A 21,685-nucleotide genomic window follows, 5' to 3' on the forward strand; every position below is an offset into this window, starting at 1 on the left:
TTCACATTTCCTTCCACATATATTCATGGAGTAATTATACAAAACCAAATAGTTTTTTGAAAAATTACAGATGGTAATCATCACAATGGAAAAGAAGGGAACAAGAATTTATTAAGTAGCTATTAACTTTCAGGTACTGTGCAGTCTTTTATCTCATTTGATCTTCACAACAACCCTACAACGTGTTATTATTATCACCCTTTGAAAGTTGAAGAAACTGAGGCAAACAGAAGTTAGTGACTTCCTTAGTATAACACAGTTAGGAAGTTTCTGAAGCTGAATTTAAGCTCAGATTTTCTAGACTCCAGACCCAAAATTCTATCAACTAAGTACTTGACAGCAACCTAAGAGAAAACTTTTGTTGTATGGATTATTGATTATATAAAAATTACTGATTAACAGATGAATGTGACATTTACTCACACATTAGTACAGAGAAAATAACATTATATTATTTTAATCAAATGAGTTTTTAACTGTCTCCCAAATACTTAGCTACTTTGATTGTTCTGGTTCTCACTGATGTGGATGCTCAACTCAACCATGGTTTCCTCATCCTTTGTGATACTTCCCTGTAAATTCTCCATGGGATATTGTTGGGTTTTTCTTTAGATTTCTTGACATTTCAAGAAAATCAATGGAGCACTTAGTCATCTACCAATTATTCTTCAATTTTGTTACATGCCTAGACCACCTCTAATCAAAGATTCCTCTATTAGCATCTTTTCTGGCATAATATCCTGTGTCCTAAATATTTTGAGGGAAATGGGGGAAAATCCATTCCAATATTACTAACTCATACATCAATTATTTTAAGTCTTCCTAATTATTTCAGAATACAATCTCCCAAACTACATAAGCTAATAATCTATAATGATGATGCTTGGAAGCAGAAACTCTTTCCAGCTACCTTGCAAATCAAATAACATGTCAATAAAGAATCTAAAACTTAAAAGCAAATATGCTGGAAGCCCAAGATTTTCCCTTTTTTTTCATAACTCAGAGAAGCACATACAGATTATTCAAAAGAGTCCAGATAGAGGCACTTATGTGTTTGCAGTTTGGAAAACCATTTGGAATTTTCAGGTTTTTTTCTTCCCTGTGGCTCAAACATTTGCAGAAGTGATAAGGACAAGATAAAATAATTTTTAAAAATGAATTGAAAGCTGAAATAATAAATACTTTTGTAAAGTTTGTGAAGGAAAATCCACCAATATAACGCATCCTGGTAGCTGCCCATCTGACTCACTTTGTGTGCTTTCTTTTTCTTGTTAGAGTCTCTAGAGGGCAACAGCTACACAGAAAATAGGGTGTGACTGAACTGACTCCATAATGTCGCCATCTTGAAGTAAAGTCCAGATTGGTGATGCTATAGAAAAGCCAGTGGGCTCAAAAGACTCCAAATGATCTGGGAACTTCTCCAAATTTTTATTTGCAGCCTTTTCACTGGGAATTGGAAAGTGTAGTTGGCTTGTATTTTGAAGACAAAAAATAGAAGAATTGTCTCAAGTCGGTACAGTGACATCAAGTGAGTCTGAAATAGCAGAAAGGTAGCTCTGTTTCTTTCAGAATAGTAGAGCAGGCATAGAGTAGCCATAGAGGATGAAGGGAGGATTGGAGAGAACACACATTCATACACTCACAGTCATAAACAGACACACATCAGTGAGGCTCGGAAGGAGGGAAAAATAGTGCCTTTATCACATCCATTCTCTTCTGAGTTTCCTGCCTTCCTGTTTTGCCAAGCCCTGTCTTCAAAGCATGGTTCTTTCCCTGAACAAAGACGGCCCTTGGCTGGTACAACATAGCTGGACTGTCAGACTCTGATTGACTGAAAAGCTACAAATCAGCCCTGAGCAAACAATAGGGCTTGGTGACCTTTACTACCCTCTGTGGGTTGTCTAACCCATTTCTTTGTCCCTCTAGCCTTTAGATTTGGATGTGTTACCAAGAGATCCTTTAAAACCACACTGTCACTTTAATGTGTCTTCTACCAAGACAATTTACAGAGACTTCTAATTATAGACCCATATTTGTGTTTTTCAGAGAACTGAGATGATGTAACACTATCTCCCTATGTTCAAACACATGTGCATGTCTATCTATATAAAGATATATATAAGCATATTATATATATATATATATGTACAAATATATAGATAGATAGATTAACTCTGGTTTTTCACCCCACCATTGGAGAGACTCAATTCTTTCTCACTGAGATCTAAAATTATGATGTGCATTAAATCATTCTGAAAGGCTTGCTTAAAAATTTCCAGTTTGCATAGTACATAGCAACAAGTGACCTGTTAAATGATGACAAATCCTTTAGCTTATGGCTTTAGACCTTTAACCTCTTGACTTTAGGCTGTATCCAGGGAGCAGTCTGGGAAGAAGAATGCAATAAACTGCTTGTAATCTAGTGGCCTCAAAAGAAATGACATCAAAACCAGCTGTTACACCACTAGTCATTAAAGACTGACAACATGTTAACTAAAATAGGGCCATTATAGGGAGAAAGGCTGGGTGGTTTTTTAAAAATTTGTTTGTTTGTTTCTTTGTTTTTTCTTTTTTTCTTTGCAAATGCTAACGATGTGATTCCTTTGCAGCCAACCAGAAAAAAACCAATACAAATGAAATATAAAAACTTAACTATTTAAATGTACATTGATGAGTTGTCCTTGACTGTGGCATGACCTCATTATTTCTCATATATTTCACTATGCTAGTCAATCTAACACATCACATTCTGTCTCCTATTGCCGGAGTTCATTCCCTAGTGATACTACATGTAGCTCACTTAGCTTTTCTTGATTTTACAACTTTGTAACCATTTGCAGAATCATGTGTGCATGTATGTGTTGAGAAGATATTATCTCTCTCCCTGTCCCCAACTCCCTTATAACTTTATTATGAAGGAAGCTGACATGGGAATTTTATCATAAAAGACAACACTCCGGGTGCCATTTTTATGCTTCCTTTCCCTTGAAACATTAAAGGGAATTTGGGAATTATATTAGTCTTCACTTGACAACCCATAGGGTGTCAAAGGTATGGCCTGAAAGTTTGAAATAAATTGTTTTTCTTTTTTATTCTTTCTTGGGATGTTCATCCCAATATTTAAAATTCAGTCTTCAAGATAGACTATAACAATGAAAGTCAAAGTCAACCATGTGGTAGTGGTTGGGAAACATGTGATTAAAAACATATTCCTGATTGCCTATTAGAAATAAAACCTGTTTAAAGAAGAAACAAGAGATGGAGTGCAAGAAAGGGAATAAGCTTTGTCTTCCCCTAGGAAACATCATTTGAGGAAAGGAGGAGAAAAGTCAGTCATTTAACTAGCCATGTAATTAATTGTTGCCACAGACTCCTGAATCTAAGAACAAACATATAATTTCATGACTCTTTTCCCACTTTAAACAATCTTCTCTCACTAAGAATGGCTCCTTTAAACCAGTCTATGCTTTCAGGTCTTCTGCAAGCCTTGATATTCATTCCATCTATTCAAACAACAAATATTATTAAGCATTGACTTTATACAGTGGGTTGTGATAAGCATGTGAGTAAATGCAAAAGTTTCACTAAGACCTGATCCCCTACCCAATGGAGTTCAGTCTAGTAAGGGATAAGATACAAACATTTTAATTCATACATAAAATTATATATCAAGTAGGTGAGGATGCTATTTGTGATCAGAGTCCTATGGTCATCACCAACAGAAAAATCTAGATAAGTTTCTGGGATCAAGGCCATTCAAGGTGGAATTTAAAGGATGGGTAGGAGATCAGCAAGCCAAGACAATGAAAGATGTTATTCTAGTAAGAGAGAATAGCATGAGGATAACTGCTCCTGGCACATTCAGTGGATCAAGTTGACTGAATCACGGAATATGGGGTATAGAGTAATATGATATAAGATTAGAAAGATAAAGAGTTTTTAAAATGGCACCTCAAACAACTTTGATTTGATTTGCTAAGTTTATAATCCTAAAGTTTCAAAGTGGATTGTTGAAAGTGTTATTTTCTTTGAATTACAAGAGTATTTTTTAAAGTGTGCAATCTCAAAGAAGTGCCAATGTGGTTTTATTGTTCAATTGTGAAGGACTAGACTCCGGTTCTATGTAAAGTTCTGGGGATTCCCTTTTTACTCCATGGTCTAGGATAAAAACTTGACTTTTTATAATTCTATCATTCAAAGTTTAGATTAAATATGATAGCTGATCTCATAGTGCTCCCATATTTAGAATGCTACCTAATTGTCCACTTTATAACAATAATCAACATAGGCATAGTTAATATAGTAGAGATATTATCACTAGGTAAGAATACAAATTGCATCTCACAGGAACATCAATATCATCTGGTCCCTGGTGACTAGCCTGTTGCTGGGCTATTTGCCCAGCCTAGATGCCTCTGACATCTATTTCACAAGAGGGAAGAATGGAGGTTTCTAAAATGGAAGAGATATGCTGAGTAAAAGGATTCTTTAATTACTCTAAGTGCCAAGAGCAGCTATGATATCTTAGATCTCCAATCCATTGCTTAATAGAGGTAAGAAATAAATAATAATAATAATAATAATAATGTCAATAATGATGACAGTGATGTTTAAACCTTAGTTTATTCTTAGAGAAAAATTTTATAAATCAGATTCCTCATCCCTTCTCTGATGAAAATGACCTTACGCCCTATTACTAAGCATTTCCTAAAATGGAAAAAAAATCAACCCTTTCAAATTTCTACACAGGTACTCTTTAATTTAGTCTCATTTAGAGATCTGAATTCCAAATAAAACTATAATTTGATTTTATATTAATTACTAAATAATAGCTAACTGTATTCAAAATTCCTTTTTCTCTCATCATTAGCACCCTAAAACTAGCTCAAATTTTCCATTCAACTTTCTTTTATTATAGGCAACTAAATGGTTCAGTGGAGAAATTTTTAAACTTTATATCAGGAAGAAATGTGTTCAAATCCTACCTCAGACATTTGCCAACCATGCAAGCCTGGGCAAATCATTAAACTTTTTCAGCTTCAGTTTCCTCATCTGTAAAATGAGGATAGTAAAAGAACTTACTTTTTAGGGTTGTTGTGAGGATCAAATGAGATAACACATGTAAGGCATTCTACAAATCTTACAGTGCTATATAAATTCAACTGTTTTCAATGTTAAATATTACATATTTGTGAATTGGATAATTTGTTCTTCTTGTTATCTAAATTTTCTTGGGATAGACTTCTACTTAGAATATTAATGCCAGCTGTTCATTAGAAGATTCTGAAAAATTAGTTTGGTTCCCTCAATCCAACATACATATGTAGATAATTTTCTTTTATCTCAGAGTCTCTATTAATTTTGGAGTATGGGAGAAGAAAGGAGATATACCTGAGAAAGAAAAACTTTTTTGTGAGATTATTTCACTACATTTATGTTTCTCCTTGTCTTCTGCTCTGTTGTGCTCTATGATTCTTCACACTATAGCTAATTTAGATGGCTTGCTCCTTATTATTCTACCTTCTACCTTTCATTAAGGCATTTCCACCAGTAGGCACAAAAATGGTAGGAATTGCTTCTGAAATAGAGGGAAAAAAGGGAAGAAGTAAAAGGCTGGCCAAGTTAACTGAGAAAGTATAGGGACAGGTCTTTTTCCTGTATTTTCACCCTGTGAGCAACAAAAATGGGGGCTTCACTCTAATTTGTAATTAGAATGAGAGAAGCTAAAGTCAAAGAATCAAATTTCAGAGGGCAGAGGAAGAGGGGGAAATTAAGCAGGATAAGGCAGATGGAAAAGGAGGCAGAAGAATGAATTCCAATGCATTTGGCCATATTGTCTATAACAGAAGTCCATGATATTATTATATACGGGATTTTGAATGGGATATTGAACTTGGTTTATTAAAGGGTAATAATACTTATATCTATTTACAGTGGTTGTGTTTGAAGCCTGAGTGTAAGACAGCTTTTTGGGTTAAGTAAAAAACGACACTGAGATTTCATAAAGTATGTTTGTTTTTAAAGAGCTTCTTCCCCATATTGCTATTTTTTTAAAATAGTAATGAGTGTGAAACAGTAAATCAAGGGAGCTAAATTGTTTTCTGTGTAAATCTTTAGGTCCTTATAAAGGTCAGTCAAAGGAATTAAAGTATACTCAGTATGTCAATAAACATTTAAGTGCCTACTATTTATTAAGTGCCAGGCATGATGCCAAATACTAGGGATGCAAAGAAAGGCAAAAGACAGTCCTTGCTCTCAAGGAGCCCACAAACTAAGGGGATGCATGACACACAAAGAATCATGTAAAAACAATCTGCAGAGAGTATAATTTGGAAACAGTCAACAGAGGGAAGGCACTAAAATTAAGGGGGATCAGGAAGACTTTCTTTAGAAGGTGGGATTTTTACTATAACTTGAAGGGAGCCCGGAGACCGGAGTCAGAGAGTTCTAGACATAGGGCATAGCCAATGAAAATACTAAGAATTATTTTATCCTGTGATTTAGCTTCTGTCCATTTTTCTGTTCTATATGAAAAGTAAGTTTCCATGCATTTAAAATTTATAGGTATGTATATTTTTAAAAAGCAATTATTTGAATAAGATATTAAAATACCTAACTTGCCTCAAATGCTTAGACATGCTGCACTAATTGTGAGTCTATGGTTACAATTTAATATATTTATGTCTAGCCTCTCACCTCTAGAGACCTAAGTATTATTATCACTGAGCATTTACACAGCACTTTATATCTCAAAGTGCTTTGCAATCATTTTTATTAGCTATTTCTCCCAGCAACCTTCTGCAGTGGGTCAGCATTTTCATTCTAATCTCCTGAAAAGGACATAGATGAAAATGAGCTCCTGGTGTCAGCTTAAAACTACTGGACAATTGCATATATCTCAGATCCTCTCTACCATTCTAGACAATTAGCAAACTCCACCAAGAGACGTGTTCATCGTGGATTCTGCTACATTGACAGATTGAGAGGGAAATATTCATATTGAGTCTGTTTTCTGAGAAACGAGTGCTCAAATAGTCCTGACTATAAATCTTCCTTGGAGGGTATTGGAACCAAAATCTTTGACCTGAGACACACTCTTACAACTGAGATAGTTTCTAAAAGTAATTGTGGATGATCTTAGTTTCCTTTAAATTTCTCACCTTCAAGAGTTTCTTCCACAGAAGGAGATTCCACATCCCACTTAAAGGAAGTTCTGAGCAGCAAACTATTTTTGATGGGTTTTATATTGGTTCACATTACACAAGAGGCCACATGAGGATCTGCTTCTTTATAATGAAGAATTATGGTAGGGACCGAAACACATGCCTTGGGGATCACTGATGTAGAAATTGACAGCCTTCAGGCTGTCATCATATTTGGCTGAGTTGATCGTAAACTGCTGCTGCAACTAAATGGCAGATTACCAGCATGCAAAGTCACCAGGCATGCAAAGCTAAGTGAGGATGTATGATGGTGACATAACTGATCTCATTTGCTGTTTATTTTACATGCTTAAGTTTATCAATCAAAAACTAAAAGGAGAGTACGAACAGAGAGACAGCATTTATCTGTTGAAATCATATTTAGGCTTCATGGCCAGGAGACCATGGGAATATATATTTAGAGAAAGGATAGACCGCAAAGATAAACACCTATCCTTATATGAAAGATGGGAAACTGTGACCCAATGTGAGGGTCTATCAATTCAGGCCCTCTAAATTCAGGACTAGAACTCTGTCCACTGTACTACCAAACCAGGCATCACACCTTGCTCTGGACCTTTTCATCTCTTCTGCTTGCTTTCCCTCCCTCTTCCTAGCTTCCCATCAGGACTTGACTTTTCTATGCCTTATTCTTTTAAGGTTTATATAGGGAATAGGCTAGGCAATTTGCTAAATCTCTCTACAATAGAATGTAGGTAATGTAGAATTTGGGTCAGTGACATTTTCATCTTTTAGTTTGTATTCCCAATTAGGGCACAGATTCTCAAGATATTTGGAAGAGAAGAGAATATCCAGGACTTAAAAACAAACAAATCAACAAAATGCCAAAGATCTTATTTGTGAAAAAGTCTTCTGAAAAACATGAATAACTTCTAAATACTTTTTTTATTTTATTATCTATACAAAACTTTTAAGAATCTTGGCATCCTTTAATTTCATTTTCTTATGCATTACTGTATAAATTGTTTTTTGTTTGTTTTGTTTACTTCACTTTGCCTGAGTTCATAAAATCTTTCCAAGTTTCTCTGAATTTTTCTACTTATAATTTTTATATTCCATTAATGTTCTGTTACATTGTATACGACAGTTTGTCATCCTTCTCGAATTCCCCCAGCAAAAGTTTGTTTTCTAGTTTTTTGAAAGTATGAAAAAATGTTGTTATAAATATTTCTGTATATTTGGAACCTTTCCCTCTATCTTTTCTCTTTTTATAGTAAAGACCCAGTAAGTTTCACAAAGGATATATGTACAGTTCAATGACTTTTCTAATATAGCTCAAAATGATTTTCAAATCAATGAAGTGATTCATAGCAGCACTAACAGCACTAAGCAAGTTAAATGTCATAAAGATATTATCATGAACTTATGACCAAAAATGGAGGTTGGGTTGATGAGGAAAAACTGACAGACAGACGTCATTCTGTACTCTAGTGGTATCCATGCAATGCCAAAAGATGTACAATAGGAGCACTTAACTTAGGGCATGTGAACTTAAAAAAAATTTTAATAAGTATATTTCAATTTAGATGGACTCTTTTGTAATCTTATGTATTTTATTTTAACAGCTAGCATTTTGAAATGCATCCATGAACATTATTTTAAAAGATGTCCATAGGTCACACCAAAGAGGTTCATGACACCAAGAAAAAAAAAAGTTAAGAAATGATTCACAAAGAATGAGAAAACTTGGATGGTTTGCAGCCTGCACCATTAAAAAAAATTCAATATTTATACTGAAGAGAACACAGATCCATTGAATTATCAAAGTGTTCTCAATATTTTGCACATAATAATTGTGCACAATATATTTGGTTTTGTTTAACTGAATCAAATTGACTTGAATTCATATTGAGATTATAAAGGTTAAAATATTTTTATCTTGTAAGTGGGAGCTCTCAGTGTAACCCCAGAGAGGATTTTATGCTAACAAGGATAATCATTATTTTTATCCAAAGAACCCATTGATGGTTCTCTGACAAATGGGGTTTGGGGGAAGATTTTTGGATAAGTTCCCTCATTCCTCATTCTATACCTGGGTTTTGTCCTACTGAAGAATAAAACTATTGTAATTATGTTCTTAGTGATGACACTTAAGTTTGGAAAAAGTAGATATCTGTCCTTCTTCCTCCTTTTTTCCTTTTCTTCTTCTGCACCTTCTCTTCTTCCTCTTCCTCCTCATTCTTCATCTTTGCTTCTTTCCCCTCTTCTTCCTCCTTCTTTCTCATTTGTGGAGCTATTATTTAATATATTTGCATAAATTCATAAAAACATTGACTTAAAAGTTTGAAAGAACTTGAAACTCATCTATTCTACACTCCGATTTAAATCAGAAATCCCTTCACAGTGTTCTATTTAAACTAATTGTGCTTCTAGTTATTGACCCAAAACCCTTCTTATTCATTGGAATAGGATCAAGAGATCATGAATTTCAAACCCAAAGATATCTTCAAGGTCACCAAGTCTATCCCTACCCCATCAGTCCATCCTCTCATCTGTCATGTTAATCTTCCTAATGTGTATATCTGTCCATCTCACCTGCCCACCTCAAATCAATAAACTCTAGTGGCTACCTGTCACTTCCTTGATTAGATAAAAATCTGTTGGCCTTCAAATTCCTTCATGACTTGATTTCCACATACCTTTCTGGTCTTTTAACACCTGAATTCCCCTTACTCTACAATCCACTGCCCTACCTTGAATAAGACACTCCATTTGTAGACTCTAGGTATTTTCACTGTCTGTATTTCATGTCTGGAAATCCTTTTTATCCCGATTCCCAGCCAAAATTCCACTTTCTATGAGAAATCTTTCCAGATCCTCCCTAATGCTAATGACTTATTCTAATTATTCACAATTTATTATATATATGTATATATATGTATATATATTATTTGTATTTAATTTTTTTCAGGTCCTTCCCCATTTGACTGTGAATTCCTTAAGAGTAAAAACTGCCTTTGCCTTTTTTTATGAGCAGTACTTAGCACAGAGTCTGGCACCTGGTAGGTGCTTAATATATACTTAATGGATTGACTGAAAGTCAATTTGTGAATTGTTCAAGGGTGTAGTGTTAATAAATGGGAGAATCAGGATTTGAACTCAAGTCCTCTAAATCTTATGCTTTTTCCAGACATTCTTTGTCTTCATTTTGCCCTAGGAGAGAATAATTTTTGCATTATTCAGTGAATACAGGATAGTCTTTATGAATAATTTTCTGAGATCTAAAATATACAAATAGTTTGATGTCATAGTAGATCTGGTTTTCCCTACAGAGGTTTCAAATACAGAGGGTGGCATCCAAAGTGTTTCACTTTAAGAAAAAATTACTATAATGAAGAATGTTTTTAAAAAATACTTCATATTTAACTGAAGTCTTGACCTAATTTATTTCAAATCTTATTCACTAATTTTGGGAAGTCTTTGATCCTACATAGTAAAATAAGATGGTTTAAGAAGCAGGCAAATTATGTACCTGTATCTCTCTTTTCTGCCCCAATTCACAATGTCTTTGTTGATCTCACCAGTACTAAAATAAATTTGATTTTCTTGCCATAAACACTGTTATTCTGAGCTGTTGAAAGATTAGTAAGTGAGAGTCTGGGTAGAGTTGTTTCTAAGCAAAAAATGAAAAAAGCAAAGTTTCAGGATCGATTTTTGTCAGATATGTGAACACCCTTTCTATAGAATTCACTTACTGTTTTGACAGCGTATTGAATACTCTCAACTTTTCCCGCCTAGTAATGTCTCCCATTAATTAATACCCATTCTCTGTTCACAGTTTTGATAGAACAGCAGTAGCTGTTAACACAACACTCATAATCACAATTGTTCAGATATATTTTTTGTCTGTGTGTATACAGGCCTCAGATATTAAATGTTGCCCAAAGAGGAAATTAAGGTGGAATATTTGGAAAGAAAATGAATGTAATTAAGTTTTGTCATAGAGAAAAGAAGGCTGTGTTTGCATTTCACTGTTCTTTTTTCACCCCTCTTCCAAGGGTGGTATCAAACTGTGCAAAACTTTTTTTTCCCCTTCTCTTCCTTCTTTTGTATCCATCAACTAGGTAATACAATTGGATTCTTTTCATTTTCAAAGATTTGTAGGAAAAAAAATCTATATTCTGCTGCTTAATGAGGATTGGGAGTCTATATTTATTACATTGATATGAACAATGGTCGTAAATATGTCAGAATTTTCTCTTTAAGTATTTAAGTGATATTATTTCCTAACAAAGCCCATAATACATAGTATAACACATTCTTAACATTTATTTTATTTTAAATATCCCATTCTTCCTGCCCTAGTTTCACTAATGCTGCAAAGGCACAGTTGACATACCAAACCATTGTCTAGTAAATAAATTTCTATCATCTGGGCTTATCATTCTTTGTGAAAGTTTTTAATTTTGATGGAGATGTGTATTGTGGGAACTAATTGTAATATTTTCTTCTTAAAGAAATACTTTCTGTCCTAGTAACAACTCTAGGACAGAAAGGCAAGAGCTAAGCAATCAGGGTTAAATGATTTTCCCAAGGTCACAGAGCGAGGCAGCATCTGAGACCATATTTGAACCCAAGATCCCCTGTCCCCACCCTGGAGCTCTATCCACTCTGCCACCTACCTAACCCTCCACTATCCACTCTGCCACCTACCTAACCCTCCACTATCCACTCTGCCACCTACCTAACCCCCAATTGTTAAATTTTCAATATAAGTATTTATACTTCAGAAATCATCAAGTGATACAAATCAAGGTGATTTGTTTTATTGAAAGTCTAAACTTAAAGTCATGGGGGAAAATGAAATAATGAAGAATAAATTTTAAAGTGTGTCATTGGTACTGTTATTTTGGAAGATCTAGTTGTTAAACTTGTAAGAGTATGCCCCTACCTGGGACCGTGTATCATATGCCCATTGCCATTGAGAGATGGAACTTCTCTGGAAATAGATGTATTTGTTCATATAAATTGTGCTTTATTCTTAGGTAGAACATTTTATCAGCTTTCTATTCTAATAAGTTCCTGCTGGAACTAAAGAATTCTTTCAGAGAAGAAGGACTACATCAAGTGGGAAGAGAACACGTAACCATTGAGAACAACCACAGTAGGGAATTCTTATAGGAAGAATAACTGAGTTCGTGCAAAGATAAGGTTTCTTACATAATTAACCATATTAATTTTTTAGGTGCAAATACTTTTATTTTATTTTTATTTCCATGTTTATCATGTTGTAAAAGATGACACATATTGCTTAGCTAGAGAAAAATTCATGGAGCAAATAAAATAAAGCATGGTATATTTCAATTTGCCTTCAGACTCCATTTGTTCCTTCTCCAGCAATATATATCCCTTTTTTTGGCATTAGTCCCTTGAAGTTGTCCTGGACCCTTGCCTTGCTGATAATAGTTGTCATTCACAGTTGTTCATCTTACATTGTTGTTTTTTCTGTATACAACATTCTCCTGGTTCTGCTCACTTATCCTTTCATATAAGTCTTTACAGGTTATTTGTGTGATCATTTTGTTTATCATTTCTTATGGCACAATAGTATTCAATTGCAATCATATACCACAATTTGTTCAGCCATTCTCGGATTGATGGATATCCCTTTAATTTCCACTTCTTTGCCACTGTAAAATTAGTTAATATAAATACTTTGGTACAGGTAGATTCTTTTCCCCTATTTTTAATCTTTTGGGGCTATAGACCTAGTAGTGGCATTTCTGGAGCAAAGAGTATGCACAATATTATAGCCCTTTGGGCATGGTTAAAGATTGCATTCTGAAATGGGTTGTGTCAGTTCACAGCTCCACCAGCAGTGTCTTTTATTCTACATCCCCTCCAACATTTATCATTTTATGTTTTTGTCATGTTAGCCAGCCTGATATCAGGGTGTGAGATGATGCCTCCGAGTTGTTTTAATTTGCATTTCTCTAATCAATAGTAATTTGGAGCATTTTTAAATGACTTGTTTTAATTTCTTCATCTGAGAATTGGCTGTTCATATCCTTTGAACCTTTGTCAATTAGTAAATGTGCTGTACATATTAATTTTTATTATAATATTTTAGGAAAGGTATAGTGGACAGAGTTGGTCTCAGAGTCAAGAAGACTTGGATTCTCATTCTCTAATACAAATGCTGACCATGTGGTTTTGTGATCACTGAACTTTTCAGTTCTCTTCTCTTCCTCAAGAATCTAGGTTATTTGCTGCAGAGCAGTTGACAAATGGAACTGCCAATCTTCAAAAGGGAGTTTTCACACTGAGTCCCCCACACCAATAAAATCACAAGTCTGAACCAAAAAAGACAGTAAAAATTGCCCTTCGGAATAGATTAGCATCTGATTAGAGAAGCAGTTCACAGGGCTCCATTCTGCTAGCTCCATCAGCATGGTGAGTTGAAATGACTTGTCTTTCCCTGGTAAATAGTAAGCTCCCTGAGGTCAGTTGCTATTTTTATGTCTTTGTCTTTGTATCCCCAGTACATAGTCCATGGCCTGAGACTTACCAAGTACTTGATAAATGTTCATTAATTTGAGTAAGAGCAATAAGTGGAGATGATTATTTCTCAATAAATCACACTATCATGGACTGGCTCTACATCCAACTTGCCAGAAGTTGCAAAGGAAATGGTACCACTGCATCCTCCAACTTTCACCCTCCTGGATGATAATGAGATAAGAACTCAATTTTCAGAAATCTATTCTCATATCCTGGAGCTTTGAGAGGACAGAAGTCCCTCAGCCCCATTTCATAACAATTCCTTTCCATGGAGTCAGCAGTCAAGTAAAACTTCTCTATCCTTGGTCTCCCAAACTCTTCCTGTCCTCTCCACAAATATTCGCTCCCATTATCCCCCCATATCTGGAATCAAAAAACCCTCTTCACTATTTTTGGACTATTGAAGTCTCTCTGCCCCTGCAAAACGCAAATTGGGTTTTACACTTCTATTATTAAATTTTGCCTGTTCTTGGCCCTAAAAGAAAGTATTTTTTTCTTCAGACTTTCTTGTTAGACTGGACCTGGAGGCAGGAATAATAATAATAGCTTGCATTCATATAGTGCTTATCAGATGCCATGCTGGTACAATGCATAGAGTGCCAGACCTGGACTCAAGAAGACTCATCTTCCTGAGTTCAAATTTGGTCCCAGATGCTTAATAACTGTGTGACCCTGGGCAAATCAATTAACCAGGTTTGCCTCAGTTTCCTCATCTGTAAAATGAGCTGGAAAAATAAATGACAGTATCTACTTCAGTAGCTTTGCCATGAAAGCCCCAGATGGGGTTATGAGTTAAATATAACTGTAAACAACTGAATAGCAACAACAAAGTGCTAGATACGAGTCTAGTGCTTTATAAATATTTTCTCAATTGATCACTACAACAACTTTGGCAGGTAAGTATAAAATCAGGTGAGGAAACTGAAGCAGACAGAGGTTAAGTGACTTGCCCTGGGTCACATGAGATTCAAACCCTGGAATTTTAACTAAGAGGAGCTAGTTGGTCCAGTGGATAGAGGTCTGGGCATAGTGTCATAAAGATCTGAGTTCAAATACAATCTTAAATATTTACTAGCTACATTACTTTAGGCAAGTCGCTTAACTTTTTGCCTGCCTCATTTTACTCATAAAATTGAGATAATGATAGAACTTATGTTACAAGATTGGGGAAGATCAAATAAGGTAATAATTATAAAGAGCTTCGCATAGTGCCTGACAGTAATGGGTACATAATAAAGGCTCCTATTCTTCCTTACAATTAAATTGTAAGATCCATGAGAATAGGGATTGTGTAACATATTTTGTTTTGAGACTGGCACCTGGTATGGGGTTTATTGCATTGAATGGAACTGAATTGAACTGAAAAGAATAGGATTCATTGCTGTTTCTATGTTAAATTTCATTTATTCTAAGCAGGAAACTATCTTGATTTTATTTTACCCTCCAATAGGTTCTCTTTTCAATTATGGAACTAATATTTTTTTAAACTATCTACTTTTAGTGAACTCTTAACATGTACATTTTTGTTTGTTTTATCAAAGTTGTGAAAAATGAACCCAACTTGTATGAAGAAAGTAGGAAACTCTACTTAGATAAACTATTTAAGGGTTTATGAAATATAATGCAGTAGGATTTTGTGAGAGTTTGAAGCAATTCTGTGTATTCAGTTGCTGCAGAAATAAATATGACTCTTCTTTCAAACATGGCCAAATCAGGATCAAGATTCCTTCAACCGTTCATTCATTCATTAGTTAAAAAGAAAGTATTGGATAACTTTTTTATCACGTGCACAGGTCTAGGCATACAAAATTGGAGTAAGGCAGTTCCTGCTCTCATGGAGCTGCTATCTAGAAGAATTCATATATAAACAACTGACTAAAATATAAAGGGAATTGCCAAAATGGAATAAAAGTAGTTCAAAATAGTTCTAATTACTTCTGACCTGGGGAATCAGAAAACATTTTCTGCAGCAACACTTGATCTTGATCTTGATCTAAAAAGGTGGGTAGGGTAAGAATTGGAAAGGCTAAGTCAGTGGCTAGGTATGAGTAACAACTTTTAAAAGCATAGATGAAAACTAGCATTTTTAAAGAAAAAAAAATGAAGATCTTCTTCAAATATAATTAATTATCTGTTGTCATTCAGTCAGCCCATCTCTTCATGACACCATGGATTGTAGCATACCAGGCCCTTCTATCTGTTATTATCTCTTGAAGTCTGTCCAAATTCATAACATTATCTACCCATCTACTTCTCCGCTGTCCCCTTCTCCTTTTCCTTCGATCCTTTCCAACATCAGGACTGATTATATATATATATGATCATAAGGGGAAAGGCCAATATTTTTGAGTCCAAGATTATTTTTAAGGATGTTCCTCAAATCAAACCAAATCAATTCACTTTAATTCACTCAACAACTATTACTTTCTTAACAACTAGTTAGTAACTAAAAGCTACTGACTAGTCCTTTGACTGAATTCAATTATTTACACCCTCATGCCCACCTAGATCTGAATCCAACAAGATCTTGACAGGCTAGGGCAATGGACTGAATCTAATAGACAAAACTCAGCAGAGACAAATGTAAAATCAGACTTGGCTTCACAAGCTTAGGCAAAGACAATGATTTGGCCAAAATTAAAATATGGTAGTTTTAGTAGCCTACGATGAGTTTTATATGAGTTTATATTAAGAACTTTGTGATGGAGAAGACAAAAGATATAATGTGATCTTGGGTTTCATGAAGGGAGGGGGTGACAGGAGAAGCAAGCATTTATGAAACATCTATAATGTGCCAAGAATTGTGCTAAGCACTTTACAAATATTATCTCATTTGATTCCCCCATTCATGACTTTTTGTAATAAGATGGTAATAGTTCATCTGCACTTTGCTTTGGTCATACGGCACTAGAACATTATGTTCATGTGTGGGCACCACAGTCTGGAGACATTAATAGCTAGAAAGGCTTAGAAAGAACAAACAAAATGATAAATTTCATTGCATCGATTTCCTATGAGGATCAATGAAAAGAATTAAGGACCTGAAGAAGAAAAGGCGGCTAGAATTAATCCTAACTTTCTTCAAGTATTTGAAGATCTGTTACCCGGAGAGAGATGAAACTTGTTCTCTGTGACCTCAGAGGAAAGAACCAGGAGCAGTAACAGATGGTACCTACAAAAAGGAAAAAGACTTGATGTCACAAAAAATAACTTCCTATCATTTTGAGCTATCTGAAAGTGGAGTGGTGGCCTTAGAAGGTTCTCCCTTCCTAAATATCTTTAAATAGAAGATTGGTGACCACTTGTCAGCTTTAATACAAAAGGAAATTTCTTTCAGGTATATGTTGGACTAGATAGACACTGAGGTATCTTCCAAGTCTGAAAATCCTGTGAGTTTCTGGAAAGCTAAGAACTTCATCCAACTATTGAACAATTTTAGAATTTTCTGAGAGAAATAGAATTCTATTGATTTAAAAAAAAAACAAACCCTTACCTTCTGTCTTGGAATTGATACTAAATACTGATTCTAAAGCAGAAGAGTGCTAAGGATTAGGGATTTGGGGTTAAGTAACTTGCCTAGGATCACACAGCTAGGAAGTGTGTGAGGTCAAATTTGAACCCAGAATCTCCCATTTCTAGGTCTAGCTCTCATTTCACTAAGCTGCCTAGCTGTCCCCAATTTGATTATTTTTTTAAACCCATAACTTCTGTCTTGGAATTGATTCCAAGGCAGAAGAGTGGTAAGGGCTAGGCAATGGGGGTCAAGTGACTTGCCCAGGGTCACACAGCAAGGAAGTATCTGAGGCCAGATTTGAACCTAGGACCTCCCATCTTTAGGCCTGGTTCTCAATTTACTGAGCCACCCAGCTGCCTCTTGATTGATTTTTAAACCCAAAAAGTATGATTTAAAGAATTTTACCAGTAAAAACAACACATTTTAAAATAGACTTTAATTCCATGTTAAAACCAATTAAGGGAAATTGGACTAGATGAGGAGGAAAAGAAAGTAAATAGTTCAAGAGAGAGAAACCAACAGAGGAAGGAGAAACAGAAGCAATCAGAAAAGGGCATAAATTAAAGTAGTTAAAGGAAACTCTTCCAGAGGTTATGTAATCCAACAAACACAAAAAGGAAGAACAAATCACAGAGTCAAAGAATCACTGAATTTAAAAGTTGGGATAAGACCTCAGGGTTATCTAGTATAACCCATAGTCCCTAAAAAATCTTATCACATCCTACCCAACTTGTCAGGCAAGTAGGTGGCACAGTGAGTAGAGTGCTAGACCTGGAGTTAGGAAGACTCATCCTTTTGAGTTAAAGTTTGGCCTCAGACATTTAATAGCTAATGATACTGGATTAGTCACTTAAACTTGTTTGCCTTAGTTTCTTCAACTGTAAAATGAACTAGAAAAGGAAATGGCAAACCACTCCAGTATCTCTGCCAAGAAAACTCCAAATGGAGTAAAAAAGAGCCCAACATAACTGAATAACTTAATCCAACATGTCAGCTGAAAAATCTCCAGTGAGAGAAAACACATTTCACTTTTTGGGTGTTGGAAATGCACACAGCAAGAAGAAGATAAGCACTACTATAAAAAGGGAAGGTGATAAGAAGAAAGAAGGGAGGGAAAAAGGACAATAACTTCTGAAGTGAGTGTTAGTCTTAAGTAAATGACTATTATCACAGGCTGTTGCTGTTCCTGGACTGTGGATTTCAGTGCTATTATTCCCCATGATCATTGGCTTCAAAATGCTCATTAATAGATGAACCACCATTTGTAACTCTTCAACTGCTCTTTATCCTTTAAACTGAAATCTCAAAGTCTTTGCTTTGCTTAGCTCAGTGTGTGTTTATTTGTTCGAATAGGAGGTAAAGGTTTTTTTTTTTTCCTTTTCAGCATAGCAGCCATAAGCAGAGACTTATTAACCCAAGAATTACATCAAACTGAGGACAAGTTTCATCTGGGGTGGGAACAGGAAATGGAAGGAGAGAAGGAGGTTTCTTCAAGCCAGGCATAAATGTCCATGAGGTTTTTATTTGTTTTAAGGATACAAGTGGTCCTGCCTCCCTAAAGCTAGCATGCAAGACAGTTTTTTACATCAGTCAGGCAAAAGTCCGTCTATATGTGCTTTGTGTTAGCCACACCCCCCCCCCAATCCTCTTCTCCTTGAAGTTCCCTCTGGATTAGCTATGAAGAATTGACACAGAACAATCCCTGTGGCTTGTTGATTAAAGAACATGATCAGCTCACCTTTGACCATGATCTGCTCACAGCAGAGACAAAAAATATTGCTGGATTTTTGCTTTGGGTCGGGGAATATTCTTTTTTCGGACAGCGTAGGCGTCAGAGCCAGAAGTGGCAGGACAGCCAGTGCTTGGGCACCTTCGTCTCCACTCCCTCTGGCTGTCAGGACCCTTTTCCCTGAGGAAGACTTCCAACATTCCCTCCCTCCCCCGTTCCCTTGTTCCTTAACCAGGCTTGCCATTCTTGGGTGGGAACTGTAGGTGTTGCTGGAGCTGCATAGCTGGGACGTGCTGGCAGGTGCCTCTGCCTCTGCAGCTTATTCCATTTCTATTTTTCAGCCCTTTCCCTTCTTCCTACTCAAATTCTGGGCCCTGGCATGTGTTCGGAGATGATGCATCCCCCAGTTTTCACACTAAATATATTCTGCCGAAATTCGAGAGCTTAACTTGTGGGTGAATCATTCTGTCAGAAAGGCTCAGTTAAGTGGTGGACAGCCTGTGACTTGGATTAGATTCCGTTTGGGAGGAATGGGGGGTGGAGATGACAGTAGTCAGTTTATTGTGTGACACCCGGGAGGAGGGGGGATGGTTTCCGAGTAAACTGAAGCAAATGCTCTTATTACACTTGAAATAAAAGCGACAATACCCTCAAGACAATGACCTCAGCCCACAGTCTGAATCCTCGCTGGTTTGGGGGGTTGTCCTTTGGTATTTTTTATTCTTCGTCCCTTTGACCAATTCTTAAAGCATAATTTGTTTTCATTCTTTTTGTGATCGGAGTGAAAAGGTCAGTGGCCTTTGACTGGACAGAGCTCCTGTGGGCATCCCTCCCGGAAGCAAAGCTGGAGGGGTTGGATGTAAACCCACCCCCAGGCATGGAGAGCCAGACCCTGGGCAGGGTTGTTTCTAGACCCCAGGGATTGGGACCTTTGTTTATTAGCCAGCCTACATCTTGGTGAATTGCTAAATGCCCCTAACTTGAGGGATCAGATTAATCAGAAACTCCAAACCCAGATGAGGAATTTTAAAGCAGGAGATAGCAACATCACTCTCCTAAAGTGTCCCCTACAGGAATCTAAATACAGAGTGGCTATTTTCTTAAATGGGAGAACTTCCATCTCCAGTCCCCAAAGTCCAATACATGCTAAATGACTCCACAAATGAACAAACGCTGCATGGATGGAACAATATATTAGTGGGAGAAATAATCAACAGAAACACTGGAGGAAAAAACACCATGGATTTTTATAAGCTGGTCTAATCAGGCAATGATTCCTGACACCCTCCCTGATAATTTAGCCTGAGACAACGCTCCTCTGTTCAATATTATATTGTTAAAGAAATGTCATTATTATTTTCATGGATCTTTTTTTTGTCTAGACCTGGGATTTCATTGTTTTACGGAATTCCCAGTGAAGAAATTCTTTCTACTAATACAGATGGGCAACTACTCAGGACTTATAGTCTTAGAGAGTGGTCTGAGACCCTGAGAGGTTAAATCAAGTCAACATGCATTTATTGAATGTTTTCTGTGTGTTTGACTTCAGTCGATGGGGGTACAAAGAAAATGAGAAATACAGTCTTTGCTCTGAAGGAGCTCACATTATAAGAGAGAAGACTTCATAACTAGGTACATATAAGATACATACAGATTAGACAAGAGATTATCTCAGCAATTGTTGTTCAGTCGTTTTTAGTGGAGTCTGTCTCTCTGTGACCCAATTTGGGATTTTCTTGGCCAAGATACTGGAGTGATTTGCCATTTCTTTCTCCAGCTCATCTTACAGATGAAGAAACCAAAGCAAACAGGGTTAATTGTCTTATCCAGGGTCACACAGCTAGTAAGTGTCTGAGGCTAGATTTGAATTCAGAAGATGAGTCTTTCTTACCCCCTGACTCCTAGCAGCACCAAGGACCAAGAAAGGCATCTTGAATAATGTAGGATTTGAATTGAGTCTCCACCAAAGGTAATGAAGCCAGGAGACAGAGGTGAGAAGGGAAAATATTCTAGGCAGAGAAGAGAGCAAGAGCAAATATACAAAGTTCAGAGATGAAATAATAGGTCTGAGGATCAGCAAGCAGACCACTGTAGCTAGACGAAAGAATGTTCATAGAAGGGAATAGGGTATAAGAAGACTGGTTGGTTGTTGTCCTTGATACTGGAAGAGCACCAGAATGAGGTCGCCAGTGATGTCTTTTGACTCATACATAAATTGCATTTGAGTGAGACAAGAGTTGCATAAAGTCATCAGCCCCACTCTCTCTACCAGAGTCCTCCAAGTCCAGAGGCAGGACCACAGACAAAATGACTGGTGATGGCTTGAGTTGCAACAGATGACTTTGGCTTCTTCCATGTCTAATGAAGCTCTAAGAGCTCCACAGTACCTGCTTCTGCCCTGAACACCCATATACTCCAACTGTAAAGGGAGAAAGAGGACAAGTTGTGAAGGGATTAAAATGCCAAACTAATGGGGGTATCTGGGTAGCTCAGTGGATTGAGAATCAGGCCTAGAGATGGGAAGTCCTAGGTTCAAATCTGACCTCAGACACTTCCCAGCTATGTGACCCTGGGCAAGTCACTTGACACCCATTTCCTAGCCCTTACCACTCTTCTGCCTTGGAGAATACACAGTATTGACTCCAAGATGGAAGGTAAGGATTTGAAAAATAAATGAATGAATGAATGAAATAAAATGTCAAACTAAGGATTTTATAT

This window comes from Monodelphis domestica, chromosome 3 (genome assembly GCF_027887165.1).
Source record: "Monodelphis domestica isolate mMonDom1 chromosome 3, mMonDom1.pri, whole genome shotgun sequence".
NCBI lineage: Eukaryota > Metazoa > Chordata > Mammalia > Didelphimorphia > Didelphidae > Monodelphis > Monodelphis domestica.